The 21,823-nt window shown below is 50.2% G+C and overlaps 1 protein-coding gene across 4 annotated transcripts in view; it reads right to left on the reverse strand.

Moving 5' to 3' along the window:
• The window catches only part of TIAM1 (TIAM Rac1 associated GEF 1), a 147,001-nt gene that overhangs the window by 101,311 nt on the left and 23,867 nt on the right, over positions 1 to 21,823 (reverse strand). For 2 of the 4 annotated variants that reach the window (XM_056497159.1, XM_056497143.1), the window contains exons 2-3: positions 18,604 to 18,799; positions 4,399 to 4,458 (exon numbers count right to left, since the gene is read on the reverse strand). The gene's annotated coding sequence lies outside the window, so the exon portion shown is untranslated. Of the gene's footprint in view, positions 1 to 4,398; positions 4,459 to 18,603; positions 18,800 to 21,823 lie in introns of those variants that run through there. The other 2 variants (XM_056497166.1, XM_056497176.1) reach the window with 2 other exon arrangements.

Genomic DNA, 21,823 nt, shown 5'->3' on the forward strand with positions numbered 1-21,823 from the left:
GGACAACTGCAGAGCTGCCCAAACACAGGGAAGGGACATCAAAGAGGAAGGGGGAACTGGAGGCTCAGAGGGACCTTGTGGCTCTACACAACTCCCTGACAGGAGGGGACAGCCAGAGGGGTTGGGGTCTGCTCCAGGAACACGGACAGGAGCAGAGGGAACAGCCTCAAGTTGTGCCAGGTTGGACATCAAGAGGAATTTCCTGATGGAAAAGGGTTTTAAACATTGGCAGGGGCTGCCCAGGGAGGTTTGGGGTCCCCATCCTTGGAGGTGTCCAAGGAATTCCTGGATGTAGCACTGAGTGCCCTGGGCTGGGGACAAGGTGGGCACTGGGCACAGCTGGGACTCCATAGTCTCAGAGGTATTTTCCAACCTAAATGATTCTGTGATTCCATGATTCCATGATTCCACGTGCTGGAGGCAGGAACTGAGAGGGGAATGCTCCCCACTCACAGCACACCCAAAGGAAACACAACTCTGACACACAGCTGCTCCTCTGCAGGCTGAGCAAACTGAGCACACCAGCGCCTGCCAGCTCCAGGGGCATGGCAGAAACATTCCCTGCCAGGAGCTCCTGTCCTGACAGACCTTCCCTGTCCATCCTGCTCTACCTTCCACCCCAGCAGGAGGGCTGCCACACGTGTCCTCGTCCCTCCCTCTCCCACACAGAGCTTCCTAAGGGAGAAGGGACCAGAACCACCTGCCCTCCCCTCCTCGTGCCACTGCCACCTTGCCCTGCCCTGTGGGGCTGCCTGGCACATCCCAGCCCAAGGCTCTCCCTCAGCAGCTCACTGCCAGGTGGTGGGGTAGGGAAGAGAGGGGAGGGAGCCCAAAGGAGGAGGCAGGAGCAGCAGCCTGCAGTGACTTGGTGCCGGATGCACGCTCCCAAAGAGGCAGACTCACATCTATTTTAGATGTGCTGCATAAAAATAAAAGATGCTGGTTTACTGCACATGTTCTCATTTTTAGAAAACAAGCTCCAATTTATTTCTTCTATTACAGCCAGATGGTTAAAAAAACCCAAAAAACCAAAAAAAAACAAATCTCCCCTCAAAGTCATCTCAATGAAAAGAAGCCCTGACCTGGATTTAACCTCCCTGGACCAGAGCATGGCACAGGAACCACACTGCTAACACCTCTCTCAGGGGGCCCTGACCCCACTCACAGCCTGACCCAAAGCCCTCCAGGGTGAGCAGAGCTCTGGACCTCAGGTCCTGCCCAGAGGGACACCAGCACTGACTGCCACAGGGTGACTCAGGGTTATAAACATTACAGCTGGCACAACTGGACTGACCACATGTCTCTGCTCTGTCTCAGTGCCTTCCCTGCTTCTCCTGCCCTATAAACTTGTTCTAAGCTGCCTCCAGGGGTCTTTTTCCCTTTTACAACTCACATCAAGTTATTTAATTGACAGAGCAACACAACTTCATATGAAAGTAAATGCTGATTTTCAACTTTCCCTATTTATCCTCCCCTCCTCAAAGCCATGCCACAGCATCCCATGTAACTCTATTTCCATATATCTGTTTGCCAGTGCTGAGCTGCTCAGGGGGAACAAACCTTTCCTTTCAAAGCACAGTTTGTATCCCACAATGGTCACAGCTCATTATGGACACAGCAGGCAGGGAGTCCCAGGTTTGTGGTACTCCAGCCCCATCCCTGCCCCTGTGAGCCCATTCCTGAATGTCTGCACAGCAGCAGCAGCCCTGACACAGCAGCTACAGCCTGCTGGAAGGCAGCACTAGGGTCTCACCTGACCTCCCACTTCTAATGCCACTGCTACGTGACCTTGCCTTCTTACTTGCACAAATATGAGACTGAAGGCTCAGAGAGCCATCATTTCTCTGAGTGAGCCCTAAGACTGAGAGTTCATACACAGATTAACTTCTTAAGCAAACTCAAGGGCAGAGACCTGGTCTCTTTTACTGGCAAAAGCCTCATGTTCTGAAAATCATAATAGTTCCAGAACTGCTGATTACTTTTCCTCATTTGGACTTTAAAAAAAAAGTCCTGCCTGTTCCTCCTACTTCTTATGAGGCTTTTCAGTATTTGTCTGTTACTTGAATGCTAAAGCCTGATTTAGGATTAAACACAACATTTGGGAGGTGGACTCCAGTGCTGCCTGCTGTCACTGTTCCAGCTCTAAGAAGCTCGGAGCGATATCAGGGCAGATCCTGCTCTGCTAAGTCTGTGTGACCAAAGCTATTTTCCCTTTATTCTATTCCCCATAACACACACACAGACACGATTAATGCACAGGGCATGGGATGGATAGTGCTGGACAGGTATTACAGTTGCAATAAATAGGCAGGAACAAAAACACACTGCAGAGTAACAGAACAGCTCAGTTCCATGGGCTGCACTGATTGCCAAAAGCAGAAGTGGGGGATTGTGTGCTGAAGCATGGCAGGAATGCTGGGCTTGGTCACTTGCAGAAATGACTTTTATCCCATGGCCCGCTTCCCCCACTGCAGCCACACTCGGGGCAGATAAGGGAACTCCTCAAACACAACCATGTTCTGCATTTCGGGTTCTGCAGAACCGCCAGGCCACACAGAGGGTGTGAGCTGAGCATCCATTCCTCTCCCATTTCAGTAACAAACTCAGAGCTTCCTACACCAGCCACAGATCAGTCCTGGAGAGACCCCTGAGAAAGCAGAATGAAAACCTCAGGTCCCCTGCACGCTGCCCAGGGGGTCCCACAGCACAGGTGATCCAGAGCCTCTCCAGGCAGGAGCCTCCTCCTCCTCCCTCTCCACCCTGGTCCCTACAGCAGGTGTCCCCTGGGACATCAGCCAAGTGGAGGAGCTCTAAAAGCAAAGCAGCACAACCCCACAGTGGCAAGGAAAGGTTAAACCAAGGGTGTCCATCTCCTGCTGAGGGAATTGGGGCTGGATTAGGGTGAAGCAGGTGCACAACACAGAGGTAACACTCTGGATCAGAACCTTGGGCTGATCCACAACCACTGGCCCCTCAGGTGTTTCAAGACAGAAGTGCTCAAGACTTGCTCCTACAAATCCCCACAAGCACAAAAAACATCTCAAATGGTATCTCCCTTCCAAAATTGAAAAAAAAAAAAAAAAAGAAAGAATAAAAGGCATTAACTTCTATGTTTGCCAAGGAAGAAGCACCAGGCTTCAGGGCAGCAGCCCCTCTGGCACAAGTCAGTATTTGACAGGATAGAGTGGGAGAGAAGGGAATAGAAGTGGAAGCCTCTCCCATCTTCCTGTTATTTTGCCTTAAATGCACTGTAGTTTATGTCCTCAATAAAAGCCTGTGCATATCTTTCCAACTTAAATGTGGATTGGAACCTCGGGATTAGAGCCCTGGCAGAATTAACGTATTAGACATAAAAACCATAACATTTCATTATCCATTGTAAAGCACATGTGCTTTCCTCTGGGGAGACTGGAAATATCACCCAATTTCACTATCATTTTCTGTTAACTGCCCTGCCACATGTTCACACACTGGCACGCTCACTTGGATGATGTAGCAGTCCTCTGCTTTCATTCCTCTTTCTTTATGATGCTGACATTTTCTTAAATCGTGTTTTTCTGTTCTGTTTTTGTCTCTGTGAAGGCACCACACTGCAAAACCACTCGGCTGGAAAAAAAACCTTACCCTGGAACAAAGAACAGCTCATATTTGTCTAGCTGGAAACATACCATAACCTGATGTCTGAAACAAGGGTAGAAGGCAACACAGGGGCAGGCAAACCTCAAACACAACAGGCAAGAAGTCTCAGACTCATTTATGGGCACAGTGGGGTCTGTGGTCAACAGTGAGGCACTGAAGAACAGTCTCTTCCCTCTGCAGTTTAAACTCCCTGTATTCCTCCCTCTCACTGCTAGGCTGGCTGCAAATTCAAAGATTTGCATAAGCCACAGATTTTGTCTGTCTCTCTGAAAGGTCAAGAGCAAGGAGCAGCTCAACCCCACAGAGGACGAACGGGCCAGCTGGCAGCAATTTGGAGTGACCACACAGAGGAAGTGTGGGGAGAACAGGGGCCAGAGAGGAGCCTTTAAAAGCCTGGGTCACCCTTATGTTGCAACTTAGAGGCTGCCTCAGGGAATCTTTTTATTTAATCAGTTTGTATCTCTGCACAGATTAGTGACCAACTGTCCTGATTTAGCACTGCCATGTTTCTATAAACATTCCTGGACATGTTGCTTGGATAAAACATGCAGCTGCTGACAGGGTCTCTCACATAAACACCTCACTCTGCATCTCCAAGAAGCCTGAGTGTTTTTAGTGCCACGAGACCACTTGTTCTGCTCTGCAGGCTGGGGGCTCTGCCCCAGGACAGAGAGGGGAAGGACAGGTGAGCAGAGCAGCAGCAGGGTGGGCAGGAGCTGCACACACACACCTTCACCAAATCCACCCATCCTTACTCACATGAGGGTGCCCCAGCAGCAGGCAAGACCCAAGGGAAACATTGGTTGTCCCACGTAGCTCCTGGAATGAAAAAGGAGATTAAAAGGTCAGCTTGAAGCATCCAGGTGCAGGGAGCTGCTGTTCAGCTGCCTGACCCCAAACTCCAGCAGCCAGACTTTTATCACTAACACCACCTGAACCTGTGAGTGCAGGGGGGGAAACAATTCAAATCCAAATTGCTTCTCACTGTTGGTTGCTGTTTGTATCTTGCCAGAGCCACAAAAGCCAAAAAAGCCAATTGAAGTGGTTTCCCTTTGGTCAGCTCCAGACACTGAGGGCAGCAGGCATCACTTACTTGCCCAAAGCAGCTCTTTGCACAGGCCTTGGGGTCAGCTCATTGTACCACTGCTATTGATCTGGAGTTTTACAGAAACCTCAGCTCCCAGCTGAATGCTCTCAGCAAAATTATGTTCAGGATTAGTGTGGATCTCACAGAACAATAACCTGGAAGCACTGGCTGAGGTTTCAGGTAGCAAAACAGAATGTATTTAGAAAATAAATCTCTAGAATGCCTGCACAACAAAAGCAGTAAAAGGTCACTTATCCCCAGCAAATATCATCCCCACACGCTGCTCAGAGATTGGAAACGAGTGGACTGACAGCTCCTGAGCATCATCCAGCAGAGACTTCCCATGGCTCTTCTCCCTGACCAGTGCTTCCCACTGCCTCAGGACACGGGTTTGTGGGGGGCAGAGACTGCTGATGGCTCCTCATGGAAAATGGCAGTTCTCCCACACCAGGAAAGTGGGGAAAGGAGAGCATCCATGGCCAAGCCACCACAAGACACTGAGCCCTCCACGGCCCTCGCAGCTCCAAGGGCTGGGGATGATGTAACACCATCAGACATCTGCCAAATAAATAAGCAAGCTCCAATATGCCTCACTCCAAACCTGCACAGCAATTTCCATTCCAGAGCAGGAACTTGTACTGGGGTTTAATACTCTCTCCAATACATCCCTTCCCACAAAGAAAATCTGTGCCTACTGCTCCAGGAACACACGTAATCCTTGTAAGCAGATGTCAGCCTCCAAAGCTGGGAAAATGACTTTGTTCTTGGGGATCAGGGAACTTAAAATGCAAGAAGTTGGAATGTCCTGATGAATTTGGTGACTTAAACCCCAGGAGGAAACACTTGCTCTCTGAACAGCCGCCCAGCTGAACGCCCGCCGCTGTTTTATCCATCCATAACTCCAAGGGAATGGTCTTTTGCTCCTTGGCAATCCAGCACCACTGCCAGAGAGCTGGGAAAGAGAGGAGGGGGCTGCCAGGAGCCAGCAGCCCCAACCCCACAGCTGTTGGATAAAAAGCTCCAAGCTGGTGCTGCCTCACAAGGATCCACCAAACCCAACACGAGCTCCTCCACCCACCCCCCTGGAGGGACACCCCAGCAGGGATGTGGGGTCACAGATGCACAGCTACACCTCCCCTCTTCCCAGAAACAGCAGCACTGCCCAGGTCTTCACAGCAGGTTAAGCACAGCTCTGGCATCTCCCAGGGAAAAAGAGACACAGCCAGAAAAAGAAGGGATTTTCATCAAAAAGTCAGCAACAATTGGATGTAGCCATTATCTCAGAGATCTGCTTGGTGGAGCCCCTCAGGATAAAGCCCTGGATGGAAGAAGGGCCCATGAAACCTGGTTAATACTCAAGGATCACCTCCTCCAAGCAGGAAGCCAGGTAAGAACTCCAGGAGACCTGTGTGGATGAAGAAGGAGCTCCTGGAAAAACTCAAACACAAAAAGGAGGCTTAGAGAGGATGGAAGCAGAGACAGGTAGGCTGGGAAGGAGATGGTCCCAGCAGCCAGGCTGGAGAGGCTTGGTGCTGGTGCATGGCAGGTGTCCCTGCTGGGGCAGGGGGCTGGGATGAGATGGGATTCAAGGTCCCTTCCAGCCCAACCCATTCTGCCTCTCGTGCTGCTCTGCTGGGCTTCCAGGAAAGGACAAAGACAGCAGCTCAGCTGAACACAGCGTGTCCCACACACCTTGTGCAGCCAGGAGGGCTTGGCACAAGAGGGATGGTGTCTGTAGGAGCTCAGGACAGGCAGCAGCACATCAGCAACACCTCTGGGAACCTTTATCCTGCAAAGGGCACGGAGCCCAGCCTGGAAGTGTGAGCTGAGGTTACATCTGCGCTGGCAAAGGGGCCAGGCCGGGCTCTCCCCATCCCACCACCCCCAGAGGGCTGTGAGGAGCCCCATGGAGAGGCTGTGCTGGCCCAGAGCCTCGGGATGTGAGCTCCCCAGAGCCTCCAGCACCTCCTGCTCACAGGTGGGCTCTGCCAGGACGGGCACACCCAGCGCCAGTGGCTGCCACTGGTACCCAAGTTCTTCTCCCAACCCAAAAAACTCTTCTCCCAGCCCCTGCCCCATCACAAATGTCTGCCCCTGCTGGATTTTGTTGTTGTTTTTATATTACATACATTTTATATATACAGCAGCAACGGGACAGGGCTGTTGGTAGAGCAGTCTTAGAGCTTTTATTTCGTCAGTGTCATCACTTCATTTTACAGAGTGAGACACAGGAGATGGTGAAAGCTCTCACAGTGACAACACCCAAAATTCTCTTTGTTACAGTCTTTTAGCAACTTTCTAGCCAATAGCATAATGTTAAAAGCTGACAAGTGTTTGCTCAGGCCAATTAATAAAGCTACACTTACATCTTGCTTTGAACAATGCTTGTAACAGATAAAACAATGGATAAAGGATCATTTTTAAGCTTACATATTTCTACTATCTTGCTTAACATTTTCCTGAGGCCTATCTCCACACAGCTAACAGCCTCATTGTTTCTTGTCCTTGCATCTTCAGCATTCTTGCACTTCTCCACTCTGAGATTTGCTTTCACACAGCTTTCTGAGATTTTCTACCTTTCCCATTTCCCACGTGCCCCCAGGCAGCTCCCTCAGACACCAGGCACTTCCCTCCCCTGCCTGGCTGGGGCTGAAGAGCACAAGTGATGGACACAGCCCATAGCAAGGCCCCAGGAGAGGCACATCCCAGGCTCCCCAGACATCCTTCCCCAGCCTCGAGTCCCTCCCGGGACAAGCCCAGGGGGAGGGCAGCCCACTGCCAGCAGCACTGCCAGGAGCCAGCCCTGCTGCAGGTCAGGCAGGAGCTGTCCTGTCATTAACACTGCACCAGAGCCTCACAGGGAAAGAGACCAAGTCCAGATTAGGCAGACAAGCTCAGCTCTGACAGCTCCTAAGCTTAGCTTAAAGCTGTACTTCAATAATATGTCTAACACAGCACTCGGGATGTGAACCTCTTGAAAGGTGAGCAGAAAAACAAATGGAAGTGTTGCTAAAAACCTCCATTTCCCCCTGTAAACTAACAGAAGTTCAGCTAGATCTGCAAAGCGTTTTTATTTAGTGTAAGAAAAACCTGTGATACCTGACTAGCCTCAGGTCAGAGCACTGATGTTCCCCCCTCCAGGAGCTCCAACCTTCTCGGGGATCTGTTTTGTCTTATCTACAAAAGCCTTTTCTTCCCTTCTGCTGTTCGAGAAGCTCACAGGGAAACCCCAGCATCTCCAACAACTGCTGTAAATCCCCAGTCCCAGTTCTTTCCCTGATTTAAGCTACAACAGCCCAGTATCATCAGCCAGTACTTATCCTGGAAAACATGTAACTCCAATTCAACAATCCTATTACATATGTTCCCAGCGTTCCTACAGGAGAGATTTAGCTCTTAGCTCTCCATTGCTTTATCTCTTTCTGGGTTTGCCAGGGCAGAAATTATCTCGGGCTATAAACAGGTCATATCCAAATGCTGCTCCCATCTTTGCTGCAAATCTGGCAGGAAAGCTCACGTGGCTGCTGTGCACTGCCCAGCTCCCCCTGTGCTCACCAGGCCCCTCTGCAGTATCACGGGAAGAGCTGGCACTCCCATATCTCCCCAGATATGGGACATTCTCCCCAGCATGCCACATTTTGGCATTGCCAAAAACACAGCCCTGTAGGGTGGGGACCCAAGGATGGCTGTGGCTTCAGAGGTGACAGCTCTGGCCAGCCAAAGGGCAAGGAGCCCACCCAGAGCAGAGATGGCAAAACACAAATCAGAAAACAAGAAGCATGGCCATGGATGGAAAACCCTGCCCTCTATCTCAGCAGCTTGCCCTAAAGCCTGTGGCTGGGGTAGGAGGGTAGACCCACCTCACTGCTGGCAGAGGGACTCCTCCTATCCTGCTCTGCTCTGCTCTGCCCCCCCAAACCCCACAGGCCAGGTGTCCCTGGCCCTTCCTGTGCCCTGCTCTATCTCCCTGCTCCTGTCAGCAAACTGAGCCACCACCGAGCCGTCCCCGTGTCTCAGCAACACACCCACCTCTTACATAAAAACACACAACAAATTAGAGCTGCACCACTTCTCATCTATTCCAGGAGCACTGTTCCCACAGGTCTCTACCCATGAGACACGTGTGCAGCTCCTGAATCACCATCTCCTCCATCTAACACTGACACCCAGTTCTAAGGCTGTTTTCCCATCCACCTGCCAGGTACCTCTTCCCTGTGGTGCCTCCCCTGTGCTCTTGCCCAACACCTGTCTGTTACCTCACCCCACTTCTCCTCACATCACACCTCTGACTCTTGTCAACTCATGCTTTAGTCAGTGCTAGCAAGTCCAAACCCCAGCTGCCTTGGCCAGCAAGACTCCTATCTCTGTGAGAACATCAGCCCAGCTCCCTGGATCCCTGTTCCCACAGGGACAGCCCTGGAGCAGGCAGTGCTCTCCAGAAACACTGCCAGGGCAGCAGGGGCACTCCCAGAGGCTCTGGGCTCATCCTGCAGCAGCCCCACTCCAGGAGCACCAGCTGGGATGGACGTGGAGAAGAAAGGAAGGATTAAGGCAAATGGCTGTGCAGACATGCCAGTAAAATCAAACTGCCCAAACCCACAGCAACTCGGTTCTGGAGCATTAAAAAGTCATTTAAAAAAAAAAAAATCACCCTGATACTCGAGGATGCAATTTTCTTTCCTTTCCTAGAAAACATGCCAAGGGAAACAGAGAGCAGGTCACAGGCAGCCCCAGCACCACTAAAGCTGCTCACAAGAGTTTCTCCTCTTTCCCCCTCTAAGAACAACTGCTGCTTTGGCTTCCAAGAGGAGCAGCCCACCTCACCTTGGGAGCACAGCATCCAACCCCACAAGGAGCCATTCCCAGAAAAAAAGCCAGAGTTTCTCTCACGACATCGCCCTACAGGGAAATAAAACCCTACAAGATGCCTGGGAATGATCCCAGCTGTTTCCTCTGGAAAGCATCTTCTCCCCACCCTTGCAGCACCCTGAACTCTCAGGCTGTGCTGTTTGGCTCTGCCCCCATGGTCAGAGCCCGAGGTGTGGCTGCTGCAGCCCCCCACCCCTGACCCAGCACTTCCAGCATCCGTTCCTCCTCCTCCTCCCTCGCTCTCTCCCTCTTCCATCTGGCCCTTTCCCACCAGCCAACAAGCCCAGCCTTTGTCCTTGCCTCTGATCCCTGTGCCCTCTCCCCACCCTGCTCCCCACTCCATTGTGGCATCTAAACACTGCAAACTTTAGGAATGGGTGAGAGTTTCTGGAGGGAAAAAATTTAAAAACAGCCCTTGAGTGTGTGCTGAGTGTTTTTATTTCAAACAGAGCTCACCCCTGACTGCAGACACCACTGACTGTGGGCACACTCCCCACCTCACCTGCCACCCAGCTCGCCCCACACCCCACCTCTCCTCATGGAGGAGCTGGACTGGGGTCTTTGCCCTTGGTTCCTGTTCTGCAGGGACCCCAGAGAGCCCCAGAGGCTGGCAGCAATGTCTGCTGGCCCAGCAGGCTCAGGATTTGCTCCCACAGGTACCTCTGCAGAGCCCCTCTGTCCAGGACAGCGCCGCAGGTGCAGATCAAACAGATCAAAGAGGGAAACCTCCCCTGCTGTCACCTCAGCTTTGCCTTCAAATCAGCCCCTCTGATGTGCTGCTTCTCTTTCATTACTGCTCCTTTTGCCTCCTGGTCCTGTCCACGGCTCTGGCCCTCGATGACGCCGTCAGCTCCATCACCAGGAATATTCTGTCAGTGCCCAGCTCTGCTCTTCCCTCACACTCACTCTTTGCTCTCCCAAGCCACCTCTCTGCAGTCCAGGTGATGGCAGGCCTGCAAATCTGAGCTGTTCTGGGGCTGAGCACCTCCCCTGTGGCAAAGCCCTGCTGGGGGAACAGCACAGCCGCACGCAGGAAGGTGGCAATCTGTACCAGATCTCTGTTTATACACACACACACACACAAAAACGCTGCTAAGTGCTTTTTGAGAGGGAGGTGGGACCAGAGAGCTCCTCTAACCTACACAATCCTACCATTCTGTCAGCTCCTTGTAAACAAAATAATCCAGGCTGGAAGCTGGAGCTGGCTGCTCACTTGGCAGCACAGCACAGAGGTCTTGCAGCTCCCTGTCCCTCTGCTGTGGCATTTCACCTCTCAAACCCATCACAACCCAGACAGGACATCAAAGGTCTCTTTCTAGTGCACCATCTCTGGAAATCCTCCCGTAAGGAAGGAGATAATTGCACCTGCTTAAGGCTCAGGAGCATCACCAGTGTAACATGCAATTATTGTAGCACCTGGAAGAATTGGATAGAGAAACCACCAGTGAAAGTCCCCACTGCTCAGAAAATATTTCATGCTTTTCCCTTTCCCCAGTGCTTTCTGACAGGGAAGGGAGGGCTGATTTCTGGAGACAGGCTATTTCAATTTAATCTTTAATTTTGTTTGGCAGCCTGTTCCCAGCCCAAAGGTGTCCATTTTCCAAAGGAGCAATTCTGCCCCTGGAAAGTGAGGAGCTCTCAGCTAGCACCAGCAAGAGAGAGATGATGCTCAGTTTGACAATGAGGCTGTCAGTGGGCTCTGAAATGTCACTCCCACACCTCACAGATGCAGTTGGCTCTTCCCTTGTTTCAGAGGAATGTACTGGAGCTCCTTTTGTAACTGATACAGAATGTTTCACCAGGCTGCAGCTTAATTTGGAAAAAAAAACAGCTCTCCTTCCCTTTCCATTGAAAGGCATTTCAATTAATTCTCTTGAACATATTTAAACTGTTCCATCCTTTTTAAAGACACTTTTCCAGGGACAAACCATGTCCCTAAAGCTCATATGACACCAAGCTGAACTAAAAAAGCCCCAAAACAACACAAAAAAATGAGCTGATATTTCAAGAAGCTGGCTCTTCCACCTATCATCATTCTTGTCCCTGACTTTGCCAGAACTTATATCTGTGAATAACTCTGGAAGGATAACCAGGACAAATGTTTGTACAATGGCAGCTTGACAGTGTAGCTTGTTTTGAAACAAGCATGTAAGATAAATCACAACTGGAATGACAGGAAGAAAACCAAGTGAGAGGAGACACCAAAAACCCGTGGGAGAAAGATAACACAAGTTCCATGGAGTTCTGGTATCTAATCTTACAAGTGAGCCCATCACTTCAGTACCAAAAATAATCTATCAGATGAGTTTTCCTTTTAAGCATCAATCCTCAATCCATACAAAAAATGTCCCAAAAAGCCTTAAGCACCGCCACTGCAATCTTCACATCCTCTCTATCCCTTCACATTCCTTGCTCCTCCCTGGCCAAATACAGGTGGAAAAGGAGGAAAGCCCTACAAAGCAGCCCAACTCCACTGTATCCTGAATCCTGGATATAGGAAAATGTGGATGTAGAAAGCAAAATTTAGCCCTGAGTTACTATTTCACTCAGAAATAAAACTTCCATTTTTATCCTGGGGCAACTCAACCTTCCCCTCCTTGCCAGTCCTGACTTGGAACTTTGTGGGAATTGGACTGGACTGTGACACTCCCCAAGGGCCCAGATCTATATACCCATGTGCTGCTCTTCAACTTCATCAGCTAAACACACCAGATTTGTCTCCTGGGGTTGGAACAACACTATTTGCTCTCTGTTCCATCACACAAAGTTCAAAAGTGAAATTGGTTATTTGTCTTAAAACTAAGGCGATGGTCACTTCATCACTGGCAATAAAATCAGCTCGTCCTCAGAACTCATCACAGCTCTGTAAATTGCTCTTCTGTTTTCTTCTTGGAGAAAGCTGGCTATGTACAAGTATTCCCTACATATAAATCTAAATCAGCCCATGGATTGGCTGCTGATACTTGGGTGGAGAAAGGAAGACAAGCACACCCCACACCAAATCCTGTGCAGTCGTTCTCCTCCACCACACAAACACTTGGCAAGCTTCCAGAGGAAAAATTTATGCACTAAAATTAGCTCTCACAATTGCAATCAATTGCAACAATCAAGCATAAGTAGTTCCAGGGAAAGGGAAAAAAAAGAGGTGAGCATGGCAAATGCCAGAGCACTGCAGTGGCTCCTCCATGGGTCCATCCCTGTGTCCAGCAGAGTTTTCCTGCCCATCACTCCTAGGGCTGTAAATCCAGCCCTTTTAACCCTCCTGTGTGCACACACAGCCGTGGTACAGTGCCAGAGCACAGCTTTGTGCAGGTTTTCTTCACCCTCCTTGAAACAACAACTCGTAATAAACATTACATTGTTTGGAAGGAAAGGCAGAAAATGTATATAAACTTCTGGCAGCCAAACACATATGGCAGGAATATGCTGGAGAATACAGAATGCTCCAGAGAACACAAGTAATTACAAGCCCTCCCTGGGTAATTGTATGTAAATATTACAGCTGATGGGCTCCTCTCTCCCACATACAAATAAATATCTGTGCCCCCCCCTCAATCTGGGCTGTCCTCTGCCTCCTTATACCAACAATCTACATAACTTCTGGCCCCTGAGAACCTTCATCTTGCACGTCATCACACATTAAAACTCAATTACCTGCCACTGTTCTCATTCCCTTCTGGGCTTTGGGCTGGATTTCTCTTCCAAACAGGTCACAGCTGTATTACAGAGGAGCAGAGATGGATAAACAAGCAGATGGTGTTAGAGGCACATCTTAGTGCTGCAAGGAGGGCAGGAATCTCCCATGGTGCAGCCTGACCAAACCAGCAAAGCCCTTGGTACCACAGAAATGTCTCCTCTCCTGCAGATGCTCTTCTGACCCACCCTACCCCACCAAAGGCAAAACCAAGCACAAACTCATCCTTCCTCCTATCAACTAAAAGCTATTTGAAACCCAAGCACACTGACAACATTTGGGATTGTTTCATATTTTATAAGAGAGTATTTACACTTTCAATGCAACTGCAAATGACAGAAGTTATGCACAAAATGTAGGGGTGAAGTCAAGTTGTCTAAAACTCCTCACTGTGAGTTTGCAAAAAACACTTAGGGAAAGGTTTTTTTAAAAATATATGAGCTACCCAGGTTAGTTTTAAATATTGCAAAAGGAATGGCAATGGCTGAAGGAAAGGATCTGGAAGAAAATGAAGCTGATAGTTAGGAATGGTGGATGTAGCAAGACACCAGGCTGCAGAGCACCCTCCAAAAGCAATAGAAAGCTAATCTTTGCAAAAAAAGCTTTGCCATGGCAGAAGGTGACCACTGAACAATTCTCTATAAATCCCTCAGTGCCATGGAAATGCAGTGATATCCCAAACACAGGAATTTTCCTGGACTGGAGAGCCAGGGAAAAGAGACCAGCCTCACTCCAAAAGAATCTTCAAGTATTTCCTGTGTGCCTTTCACAAAAACAAACAGCAGCAGGTGGCTGTGCCCCACGTCCCCTGAGAGGAGAGCCTCTCCAGCAGAAATTCCAGCCTGGCACAGCCAGGTGTGCCCAGGCAGGTGACTGCTCAGGTACCAGCACAAACACACACGTGGATGCACGGGAGGAGCACCTGGGCTGCAAAGGCATTTCCCTCCAGGAACCACCAAGGGCATTCCTCTCCTGCCCCAAACAGCAGCACTCCTGCACCAGCTGCAGCCCCCCTGGCTCCTTCTTCCCACCCCAGCACCAGAGACAGACCCGTGGCCTCTGCAGACCCCAGGGCCTCTGAAGCTGTGAGGAGCTATTTCTGGAGATCTCTCTGGTTGCTAGGGCAAACTCCCAGTGATGAGCAGCATCCTCCAGCAGGGTCTGGTGTGCCAGTCAGGAGAGGGGGAAGGAGCTGAGAGGAGGGATGACTAAGCAGGGAAACCAAACAAAATGCCAGCCTGGGGAGAAAAACATGGTCATGGCTTCCACCAGCACTCAGCTGAACTCCCACCTGAAACAAGCCTGGCTGGAGGGACCAACAGGGCTCAGGTCAGCTTGAAAGACATTTCCAAAGGCTGCACAAGGCCTCCTGCTGCCCCCAGGCAGGACCAACTCCCTCCAAACACCAGCTCTGAGCCAGGCTGTGCTCACAGCTCTGCTGCTTTACACCAGGGAGGCAGCAAGGCAGACAGAAAGGAAACACTTAGCCCTCAGTTGCACACCATGTCTCCTGCAAAATTAGGAAATTGCTCCAGATGCTCAAAACCCCACAAATAACTGATGGATCAGGTTTCTACAAGCTGTATGCATGGACAGCTTCTCATTTTCAAAACTACTGGAGCCCTGCTTTACACCAGCCTCTCACACATCTGGATGTTCTTACACACTTCACAAAAGACTATGACAGTTTTCTATCCATTTCTCTCTCTTATTTTGAGCTTTCAGCTCAAAAAACATCTTTAGAAAGTTAACAGGGCAAAGGTGGTTAAGAGAAGACAAAGTTGGGGGGTATAAACTCTGTTCCCTTTTTTCCACAAACAGTGAAGAGACTCATACAATAAACTTACTTAGGATTCTGAGTTTTGGAAAATGGGGTTTAAACACCACTGAAACCTAAGACTATAAAGAGAAAAACATATGTGCACGTGGACTTAAGAAAGCAAACAGCTTTTCAATACAGAACTCCTCTGACACACTCCTAAAGAAAGTGTTTTTTCATTCAAACCATCAGCAGCTGAAGGGCAGGAGAAGGACTCCAGCACGTGTCAGCAAGGACTCCCACTCCACACAGGCAGAAACACTGGCACAAAAGTAAACTAATCACTTCCTAAGATGCTAAGATGCCATTATAAATTACTATCTATATATATATATGTCCATGTGATACTTGTACAGGAACATATCCACTTACCACAGTTTAGGGCTTTTTAAAAATAACTTCAGCAGAGAATTTAGTCATAGGACAACACCCTTGTAGAGAAAAGACTGAAGAGAATGACATGCTCTAACCTAAGTGAAATCCCCCACAGTCAGGAGACCCAGCCTTATTGACAGAGATCCTTGAAGGTCTCTTCCAACTTTGATGATTCTGATTCCCTTCTCCACTTCCCATGAGGGGAAATACAGGGTAATAAATACTGGGAAGGAAGGTGCCTGTAGCATGACTAGGATGCTGAAGTGGTTAGAAGTTTCCTGGAGCACCAGGAAGCTCATGGGGAGGACACAGAACTCATGGCTAGGGAAGGAGGATGGAAGGGAGCAGGAGGTCAGAGATATTCTGGGTGATAAATCCCCACCTCCTGACAAGCCTCTGAGTCTAAAAGGTGCTTTAATCTGCCTCAGATCTATATAAACAAAGCTCATAGAAACAACTGCCTGCAGCAGCCTGGGAAAGAGGAATTCTGGCATCAGCTTTCACTGTGCAGCTTGTGCTGCAGAGGAGGGAGGAGATGGAAGAGGGAAGCAGAGGAACCACACTCAGGATCACTGGACATGAACAGGCTGTTTCCTTCGTGTCCCAGGCCACCAGGATGACAGGTCCCTTTGCACAGCCTCTGGGCAGTGCCATCAGTGCAGCTGATGGGCACCCAGCTCCCCCAAGCTGCACAGGAGCTGCTCTGTGCTGCAGAGCTGCCCAGAGCCCTGTCCCCAGCCAGGGGACAGAGGGACAGCACGGCCAGCCCTGGAGCCCTGCCCATGTGCCAGTGAGGAGGAAACCCAGTGCCTGAGGCTGCCCCAGGAGCCTGGCTCACCCTGCTCACAGGCTCTGGAGCTGATGGAGGGGTCAGCCTGAGCTGCTGCACTTCTGTTTCCAGCCCTGCTCCCCGAGCTGCACAGTTTCTAATTCACCTGGCTCTTTGGGTTTGTTGGCTTTTATTGCCATTTCATAGGGCAAAGCCCAGCTTTCACAGCACAGCCCACACAGCTCAAGTCCCCAGACAAGTTCCCTGAGTGCTTTTTGCCTTTGCCCTTACTCATCCCAGGGTGCTCCCTTAAGAGTCTCCTAAAACCCCAGGAAGGAAATGCTCTTAGTCTCCTCCTCATCCCCTGCTCCCTGGAACAGTTTAATCAGGCTTGGCTGCCTGCTCCCCCCAGAACAGCCCTGCTTTGTGGGACTGTGCTCCACAGGTCACACCAGGGGGTCAGCCTGCACCAATCCCCCCTCCCCAAATCCTGACCTCCCGGCTTGAGGATGCCAGAGGGCAAGAAATCCTGCTTCTGTGCAATGAGGCATTGTGAAAGGGAAAATTCCTCTTTATTTTTTTTTCCGCATCTTTTACAAGTCTGGCAGAATTGGGATTGTTCAGCCTGCAGAAGAGAAGGCTTTGGGCTGACCTAATTGCAACCCTCCAGGACCTGAAGGAAAGATGGAGAGAGACTGTTTAAAAGGGCCTGGAGTGACAGGAGAAGGGGAAATGGCTTCCCACTGCCAGAGGGCAGGGGTGGATGGGATATTGGGATGGAATTGTTCCCTTTGAGGGTGCTGAGTGCCTGGCACAGAGTGCTCAGAGCAGCTGTGACTGCCCCTGGATCCCTGCAAGTGCCCAAGGCCAGGCTGGACATTGGAGCTTGGAGCAACCTGGGACAGGGGAAGGTGTCCCTGACTGTGGCAGGGGTGGGATAAGATGAACTTTAAGGCCCCTTCCCATCCAAAGCATTCTGTGACTCTAATTCTGTGATCTGTGTGTCATTGCCCCATAGTAGAAATCATCCTATGCCCACCAAAATCAGGCAGGAATTTACTGACCCTGCTCAGACACTGCAGGGACTGAGCCAAAGCCTGGAAACCTGCACTGGCCATGCCACCACAATAGAATCCCCTCCCTAGTCCAGTTTCACTCAAGTACAGGAGGGGGAAGAAGGAAATAGTAAAAAAAGGCATTTAAGTACTAACTGTAAACTCTGAGTTGAACTAATCAGGGTGCTGTACCATAAGAGATCACAGTAAGCACCCAGACATAACCCACCATGCCCTCCTGGTAGGATCAGCTGCTCAGATTCAGCAGCCCACATCTGTCAGTGCTGGCAATTTGCAGCTGGAAACTCTCAGGGAGGGCTGATTAATGGCTACACTATGGAATTTCCATGTTTTAGTTTTACACTGGCAGCTTGGCAGGGAGGGAAGCCCTGGGGAAAACCAGGCAGCAGGGGAATGGGGACAGGAGAAGGAAGCTCCTCTCAGACACAGCCAGGGCAAGGAGAATCAATCCTCAGGATGCTCCTTTCCAGTGGGGCTGCAGCTTTAGCAGAAAACAAGGGGCCCTCCACATTCTCAGGAAAGGCTGCAGGTGGGAACTGGGGCAGTGACATCCTCCAGAGAGCCCTGGGGTCACACAGCACTGCAGAGACCATGGGCAAAGCCATCCTCCCCTCCTCACTGAGGGCTAGGCAGCACCTCCAGCACTGCTTCCAGCCTCCTCCTGCACACTCCTGCTGCCAGGTAGGGACCAGCAGCCTTGACAGAGCCAGACTGTCAGGAGACACCTCTGCCCCACCAAAGCACAAGGGCAGCCCCAGGGACACATACCTGAATGGGCATGGGGCAGTGCCAGCCACGGGAAAATCCCAAATCCTCCAGGGGAGGGCAAGGCCAGCACTGGCCCAGGGCTCAGGGACACACTGGAGAAACCCCTGCTTGCAAATCATCCTTGGAAATACGGTGTGGCCAAGCTCCAGGCATCCAAACCATGAGGTCTGCTTCACACCTGGGGTTTTCTGAGCTTTTTTTACTGGATTTTTTTTTTTTAACTGCTGCTGGGTCCATGTGACAAATTTTAAGCACGTGAGACTTGAATCCTCATGACTAAAGAGGCAGAGGAAAGGGAGGGACGTGTGGTGGGACACACATGATGCCACAACAGACACCCACACATTTAAACTATGAAAACCTAAGAGGAAGGATAGCACAGAGGTTTTGTCCCAGAAGTAGCAAAGCTTTAATTTTTTCTTTTTTGAAAACACCTCAGCCACTGAAGAAAGAAAAAAGATTAAATACAAGAATGGAGTCATGGTCTGACATGTCATTTGTACTTACCTTGGCAAGACCTCTTGTTTTCCAGAGGTCCAACAGCTCCTAGGAGAACACAGCAGCTCTGCAGGGATGGAGCCTTGATGGTGCTGTCTGCAGAGATCCCTGGAGAGCAGAGGGGCTGAGTTTTTCCTCTGGGCACTCCCACTGACAACAGATTTCAGCCCTCACAGTATCTCCACTTGGCTTCTTGGTGGCAGGTCTAGAGAGGAGGGGACACACAGGAGGATGCTCAGGGAGCAGAAGCAAACAGAGTGCTGGTGCAAGGCTCAGTCAGGAAGGAGAGCTTGCCACGGGAACTGCAAGGAGCTGCCTTGTTTGAGGCACAGAGCCCATGCTGCAGTGAGAGCTGCTCACAGGCAAACCTCTGAGCTGCACTCAGGGTTTTCCAGTCCCTGTGCTCCCCAGAAGAGGCCAGTCCCACCCAGAGGCTACTGCACACTTCCACACAAGGACATCTGGAATTGTTCCTCCCTACAGCCAGAGCCAGGTGAAATGAAGGAAGGCATCCCCCACTGCAGGGTTTGGAGGGAGATCCCCAAGGGACCACTGGGACCAGCAGGCTGCCAGCCCACATCAGCTCCAGAGCCTCCAGGACCAGTCCTGGTGAGTGGAGTGACCCAGTAGTCCAATTAAAGGAGAAGGAAGGGAAAAGGAACAGGAGGAAAACTCTGCCCAAAGCAGAGTGTATCCTCATCACTGCCCCAGCCTGCAGCTCCAGCAGGAGCTCAGCTGGGAGCCAGTGCCTGGGAGAGCCCAGCCTGGAGCACCAAAAGGAGCTGCCCAAAGCTGCACAGAGCCCAGGCACGAGGAGACAGCCCTTCCTACCCAGCCTGCTCAGGAAAGCTTGGAATGGTGACTCCAGCCTGCCCCACTGCTTCCCTGGCTTCTGCCACACAGCATGCAGCCACTGCCAGCCATTCTGAGGAGTGCCGTGCCCAAAACCAGTGCCTGCAATGGGACATGGGGAGGGATCGATGATCCTCCTGAGTCCATCCCAGCTCCAGATATTCCAGGTACTCTGGGATCATTCCTTCTGAGCACAGCTGCTCCTGGGAGCCCTCCCTCAGGGTGCCTGCTCCCTTCTGTCCATCCCACCAGGTGCCCCACTCCAAAGAATATCCATCCCACGGATGCCTCACATCAAACATAAACATGAACAAGTCCAGGAGAAAGCACCATCAAGCTTTAAAGGTCAGAGACCCCAGTAAGAGAAGGAAAGTACAATTTTGGAAAAATCCCACCGTGGCAAAAAGGGGATTTCTGGGTAAGACAAGGGTTTAACTGCCAGTGGTTTTCCATGTCTTAGTCACAGATGCTAAGAAATGAGCATGGCCAAAGCACTAAAAAGATGTTTTAGGAAACCTTCTAGCTGGCTTCTGCTGAGACAGGAGGTCATGACAGACTCAGACCCAGAGAGGAGACTGCAGCCACCAATGCATTTATTGGTGTAAAAGCTCAAAAGCACCAAACCACAACCTCAGCTCCTATGCTGAAAGCCCAGACAGCATCATCTGGGAACTAGGAAAACAATAAAATTAATGAAAAAAGCCTTAGAAATGCTATTGCTCTGGAAAATTAGAATTCTTAATAGGAAAGCAAACATAAAGCTTGTTCTAGCTGATAATAACTATCAGCATGTCAAGGGTTTCATGGTTTCTCCATTATTACAACAAGAGCATCTTGCTTGAGCTGCAGGAGTTAAAAATGCAGAACATCCTGACTTCCCAGAGATAATTCTGCAAACAAGGAGTGACAAGATGCACTTCCACCACTGATTTCCCTCATGAATAACTTTATCAGCACTTGCACTCCGCAGGGAGATCCAGATGTTTTATCAAGATGGATTTACAAGCCAAGACCCAGATTTGAAAGCATGGCAAGCTGAGGAGCTGGGCACCAACCTCTCACTCAGAAAACTCCTCCTGACTATTGCCCAGAGGATCCTTTCCTCTATCCTGTGGCACAAATGAAGAGGAGGCACAGGTGAAGTCTGCCAGGCTACCAACCCCTGCACGGGCCCAGGGGGCCACCAAACCCTCAGCAAACACAACATTTTTGTACCCTCTCCACGGACAATTAGCAACAGAGCCCAAAATGTCAAAACCCAACTCTTAATTACCGAAGTCAGCACTTAATGACTCAATTACAATTTCCACTGATTTCTGAAAATTGCATTCTCCACTACAGTTGCCGTGTTTAAATGAGTTTCTTACCTCGTTTGTGGTAATTATATTCTGACAAACTAATTTAAAATACAGTAGAGATTTCTAAAATACTGCTTAAAAATGGTGGGGATTTAAGAACAAAACATTGCTTAAGCCTCCCACTTTCCATGTTTTCTATCATCTTCCTTTCAGGGCCCAGGAATGCAGAGGGTTAAAGGATGAGAGCTACAAAGAACAGTATTTTGTCAAAATGCCATCAAAAGGGTGTTTTACAAGTAGGAAACTGTTTTATTTCTGTGATGGAAACTCACTGACTCATCCCCCTGTATCACAGCAGTTGACTTCTCCTTTTATCCTAAATCCCCCCAGAAGCTGCTGTTCTCAGGCTCACCACCAGCAGAGCCCCAGAGGAGCCCAGCAAGGAGGAGATTCACAGGAAGGGATAAATCCACGTGAGGCACAGCTGACAGCTCTGCCTCTCACCTGCATGCTGACACCTCCCACCAAACCTGCCTTCTGCAGGGTGGAGCTGCACCCACCTGGGGATGTACCAGGGAATTGTTTTCAACCTCCTGTTCATGATCAGTAAAAGAGATGGAAAAGTGCAGGAGAGTCCATTCCAAGGAACTAAGCCACCCACAGAAAGAACACATCAACTTGTGATTTTAGGGCTTGTATGAGAGAAATGCGATGCACAAGAGGATTTGCACAGAGAGCAGGGATTCCTCCAGAGCCTGCCTTTTCCATGCATTTTTCTCCTGAAAAAAAAGGAAGGAAAAGCCACTTCCATTCCCCAATCCCTTTGCCAACCTCCCAAGTCAGAGATCCAAAGCAGAGCCTGGAGCTGCAGGGCTGGCAGGAGCCAGGGCAGCTGCCAGGTGCCACAGGAGCTGTGGCAAAGCCAAGGTGGCTGTGTCAGACAGCACCAGCACAGCAGTGAGCCCAGCACTGCACAAACCCACCCTGATCCCTGCAGGGCCCCTGCCAGAGCCAGCCAGGACACGCCAAAAGCCACCTGAGGGAAGGTGCAAACAGGGTTTCAGTGTCTGAGGAACCAC

This window comes from Oenanthe melanoleuca, chromosome 1, assembly GCF_029582105.1.
Source record: "Oenanthe melanoleuca isolate GR-GAL-2019-014 chromosome 1, OMel1.0, whole genome shotgun sequence".
NCBI lineage: Eukaryota > Metazoa > Chordata > Aves > Passeriformes > Muscicapidae > Oenanthe > Oenanthe melanoleuca.